At 44.3% G+C, this 5,517-nt stretch overlaps 1 protein-coding gene across 1 annotated transcript in view; it reads left to right on the forward strand.

Annotated features, from left to right (window-relative positions):
* The window catches only part of LOC101847811 (RCC1 and BTB domain-containing protein 1), a gene marked incomplete at its 5' end in the record, with an annotated part of 18,546 nt that overhangs the window by 12,321 nt on the left and 708 nt on the right, over nucleotides 1-5,517 (forward strand).

Below are 5,517 nucleotides of genomic sequence, written 5' to 3' on the forward strand. Positions count from 1 at the left end.
CTAGCCTTCTCGGACAAGGGCGAAAAATCTCGGAGGGCCCGTGTGCAAGTTGCGCACGTTAAAGATCCCTTGGTGGTCTAAAATCGATAAGAGTAGGCTTCGGCCGCCACCAGGGCAAAATTCAAAATGTCCTACCAACTGAAAATATTAGGTGTGTCCCGCGCGCTCATATGACCTATGCAGTTGCGAACGCCGTAAAACATTTTACAAAAACAAACAAAAAACAAAATTCTAGCAGAGAGAGTTTTGTCACATTCTGAGCGTTGAAAAGCTTCCTTTCCACGAGTGGATGTGCTCAGTGTGCGGGCTTCTGTCTTGGCCTCAGGATTTCTTACTCCTGAAGCCTTGTGTGACTCGCTTGTCAACAGGGTCTAGAGTCTAGACTAGACTGCCCACGCTCTACCTCCCTCCATTCAGATCTCAACTTCCTTGATATTATGGTGTTTTTTTTAAAGAGATATCGTCAAATTCCGCTCCCCCCTGAGGCGAGGGGATACAATATTGAGTATAAACTGTTCCCTCTCGACTCTGGTGCGAGGATCCTGTGTCGGAATCTCCGCAACTTCATGTTTAAATTAAATAAGTATTACGTCTATAACCTGGTTGTCAACTTGCTACCTTCAACCCCCTTTATGAAATCCCCAACATACCTGCCACTGTACTGTCTACCTACTAAGCTCCTCTCTTCACTTGTCCTGGCCCGGTAGAATAGGCTAACACTAACAATGTCACCTTAGCAGAGACTGAGCCCACCATTTCGGAACTTCACGGTGACATTAAAGATTTTTCCAGTAGGGAACGGGATAGCGGATGCCCACGTCCCTCGTGACTCATTAGAGCAGAGGAAGATAGGACTAACGCTAACATTTTTTAAATATATATATATATATCGTCCATACGTTTGGAATCAAGGAAGATGTAAAGATGTGTGTCTACATATTATACAGGTGCGATAAGGATTTTTTTTTAAATGGTAGTAAGATTTTAGTTTTTGAATTACGCCCAGGTGATATTTTTAACAATGTTTGTACTATTAAACGTGTGTTTCTGATTACTCAATCCCTTTCATGTGCCCAATATATTTCTCTATTTCTCTGTCTCGTCTCTGTCTTCCAAGGAATTTGTTTTAGTACTAAAGTGTTATCCCTTATTACGAACTGGTATAAGGATGGGGAGGGGGAGAGGAGAGGGGGAGAGAATAAAAGCCAAAGGGAATGAGGCAGCTGAAGACTTCTGATGGCTCTCATATGACCTTATGAAGTTGTGAGCGCCGTAAAAACTCTACTTAAACTAGAAAAGACTTACGTGGCCACACTCTAGCACTCAGCAATGATAATTCATTATGATATCGGTACAAGGATAATTCATTATGATATCGGTACAAGAATAATTCATTATGATATCGGTACAAGGATAATTCATTATGATATCGGTACAAGAATATTTCATTATGATATCTGTACAGTGTGAATCTCTCAGTGTGTGTGTTTGTGAGTCTGTGTGTCTGTGTGTGTGTGAGAGAGAGAGAGAGATAGAGGGAGAGAGAGAGAGGGGGGGTGAGAGCGAGAGTAAGAGAGAGAGTAAGAGAGAGAAAGAGGGTGTGTGTATGAGAGAGAGAGCGAGAGAGACAGGGCGGGAGGGAGAGGGAGAAAGAGTAAGAGAGAGACAGAGAGGGTTGTGTGTGTGAGAGTGAATGAGAGAGAGAGAAAGAGAGAGAGAGAAAGAGAGAAGAGAGAGAGAGAGAGAGAGAGAGAGAGAGAGAGAGAGAGAGAGAGAGATCCATCAGCTAAGGGCGAAGATCAAAGACCACACAGGGGTAAGGTTAACCACCTACAGTACAACGGAAGGATGGGAAGAAGGAGGATGAGGAACTGTAACGGGAGTAGAGGGAAAGAGGAGGGAAAAGAGGAAATGAAACAGTGAAAAGCTTCCAGGTCTGCACCATAACAGTGGCCAGTGGTTAGCGATAACTCACTATCATATCAATTCTACGTCAAACTAAGGCTGGGCAATGAGTCGCTTTAGCAAAATCCGATTAATATATTAGTGCACCTTGAAATGTCTTTAGAACCACTTCGAAGATGTGCTTGTTCAGGGGACGGAGCGCTTATGGGGATGCCCCTTGTGCCGTGACGTCAGTCCTTCACACAAGTAAACAAGTGAGCACAAGTAAACAAGAACCACTTCGAAGAACGGGTTGAGAACCACTTCCACAAATTTGTAATATGGGTGCACCCACTTCGGCAAACGGGTCAGGAAAGAGAGTTGTTAGGGTCTGAATTCAGATAATGTTTCATCGTTGAATCCGGTTATCCGGATAGGTATCCGGATTTTGCCCACCACTATGTCAGACCTTTCCCTGCAACCCCCCCCCCCTTTTCCCATTTTACCTCTACACCACACACACACACACACACACACACACACACACACACACACACACATACACACACACACACACACACACACACACACACACATACACACACACACACACACACACACACACACACACACACACACACACACACAATCAGGCAGACGGTCAGACCACACATACGGTATCTTTAACTCTTGGTGTACCGCGCGCCAAGTCAGTGGGTGGTTGGAGGGTGTAACTGGCAGGTTCGCAAAATCTGCTTCGACTATCAAAGCACCCCGGAAATAGCGGGTCACAAGAGAGAGACAAACATGCAAAAGAAGTAGAGGAAAATGACGATAGTGAGGATGAGGAAAGAAAAAGCAGCAGTTCCCCCTATGTTGTTCCGGCACAGGATGAGCATGACATTGATAAATCAGCCCATTTACAATTCTACTGTGGATAAGAACATGTTAATATCACCCCTTTGAGAATGGCCTAAAGACACTTCAGTCAGTAGCACTGCGCTGGTGGGAATCATCCAGTTTGGTGTGTGTTTTATGAAAGTAGGCTAAACAGAAGTAGAGTAACTGGGAGGTTTGCGATGCTGAAAACAGGGTTGATCAAATTGGCTGAGTACAAAGGAAGGCGTCGGTGGCCTAGTGGTTAGGCTCTCGGACTCGCAATCGTAAGGTCATGGGTTCGAATCCCGTCAAGGGCCCGACGTTGTGTCCTTGGGAAAGGCACTTTACACGAATTTTCCTCACTTCACCCAGGTGGGAATGGGTACCCGGTTATAGACAGCGAAAGATCTTGTCAGTTTGTTAGTGTTTGAGCGCTTAATCGGCTACTTGCACTGTATGCTTCCTGGGAAGCTGAGAATGTGTCCGAGTATTCTATGGTCTGCTGGGGTAATAATATAGTGTAAAGCGCATAGAGCCTGCTGATGAGCGGGGATATGCGCTATACAAATGCTATCTATTATTATTATTTATTTATTATTTGATTAAGGCCAGCCTCCCGTGCTGTAAGAGTTAATCTCTCCCAGTCGGAGAAAACCTTGGAGCAACTCTATGAGAAAACCATGTTGCACCTGGCCGAGGTAAGAGCCTGTTGTCGGGCCTGTTTCGTTGTATTTGTCTGCGCACGCGCACTACTCATCGCGCCATTTATCAGAGCCGCTCACTTTGTAGTGACAAGGCCTGGCGGACTCGTGGAGGTGTCTAGACACGCCAGACGCGGCTGTGAGCCATGCACGTGCGGAAGGCAACACACAACTAAAAGGGGAAGGTAGTAAATGGCCTACTTACTGCTTACTGATCTCATAATCTACGAGGATAGTAGGGGGGGGGGCTGTATGATTGAGAGCCGTGTGACTGCCTCCACTTTTCACGTTTTTTTGTGGGTTTTTTTTTTGGGGGGGAGGGGGTTGCGAGCGCCTGGGTTTGGGCTAACGATTTCCCTGTCCACTCCGCAATGTTGTCCGTCCACCTCTTTCTTTGCCTCCCTCTCCTTCTCCTCCCCTAGCCTGTACAGTTCCCCGAAGAATGGTCTTGAATTTGCAAACGGCAGGGAACTACAAATTAACACTGTAGGCAACACTTAGAAAAAGTACAGCCCGTGGGGGAGAGGTCTAGCTCACAGGGGAATTCCACTTTGGCCCATGAGTCGACCCAGTGATCAATAATGAACGTGAGCCGTGGAACAAAATGTCACCAGAACGGAGACTGAAATTTGGGAAAAGTTTCGGTGACAGATAAATGTTGGTTCCACTAGAAACGAGATAGAGGGTGCTCACCTCGTGACTCAATGGAGCAGAAAAAGATAGGACAAACAGCAACTCCAAGAAGCACTTTTAGGAAATTTAATAGTGTTTCCCTTTTCTAACCCTTTTAGGTTCTTCAACTTCTAATAAAAAATGATGATCTTTATAGACACTTATGACGTGATACTATCAACCTCATGATCACCATCATCATCACAACGTCACCAGTCTACCATCATAATCATCATCACAACGTCATCAGTCTACCATCACCATCATCATCACAACGTCATCAGTCTACCATCACCATCATCATCACAACGTCATCAGTCTACCATCACCATCATCATCACAACGTCATCAGTCTACCACCACCATCAGCATCACAACGTCACCAGTCTACCATCACCATCAGCATCACAACGTCATCAGTCTACCACCATCAGCAGCATCACAACGTCATCAGTCTGAGTCTACCACCGTCATCAGCATCACAACGTCATCAGTCTACCACCATCAGCAGCATCACAACGTCATCAGTCTGAGTCTACCACCGTCATCAGCATCACAACGTCATCAGTCTACCACCATCAGCAGCATCACAACGTCTTCAGTCTACCACCATCAGCAGCATCACAACGTCATCAGTCTACCATCACCGTCAGCATCTCAACGTCATCAGTCTACCATCATCATCAGCATCACAACGTCATCAGTCTGAGTCTACCACCACCATCAGCATCACAACGTCATCAGTCTACCATCACCGTCAGCATCTCAACGTCATCAGTCTACCATCACCGTCAGCACAACGTCATCAGTCTACCATCACCATCATCATCACAACTTCATCAGTCTACCACCATCATCAGCACCACAACGTCATCAGTCTACCATACAAAAGTAACATAGTCATAACTGTGATATCAGCATCACAGCGTCATCAGTCTACCATACAAAAGTAACATAGTCATAACTGTGATATCAGCATCACAACGTCATCAGTCTACCATACAAAAGTAACATAGTCATAACTGTGATATCAGCATCACAGCGTCATCAGTCTACCATACAAAAGTAACATAGTCATAACTGTGACGGATCACTCTGAGCAGAATCTTGTGTGAGGTGCGAGTATGTTGTCCGAGAGTTGGTCGTCTGCACTAAGCCCAAAGTATAGAATTTTTAATGTATTAATGTATTAATTAATTTCTATTTATTTATTTATTTATTTATTTATTTACTTATTTATTTATTTGTTTGTTTGTTTTATTCTATTTTACTTTATTTTATTTAACTTTTTTAAAAATTTATTTAATACATGTATGTATTTATTTAAATAATTGTTAATTTTTTAATTTAATTTTTTTTTGGGGGGGAGAGGGGGGGGGGG

This window comes from Aplysia californica, unplaced genomic scaffold (genome assembly GCF_000002075.1).
Source record: "Aplysia californica isolate F4 #8 unplaced genomic scaffold, AplCal3.0 scaffold00096, whole genome shotgun sequence".
In the NCBI taxonomy this organism is placed as follows: domain Eukaryota; kingdom Metazoa; phylum Mollusca; class Gastropoda; order Aplysiida; family Aplysiidae; genus Aplysia; species Aplysia californica.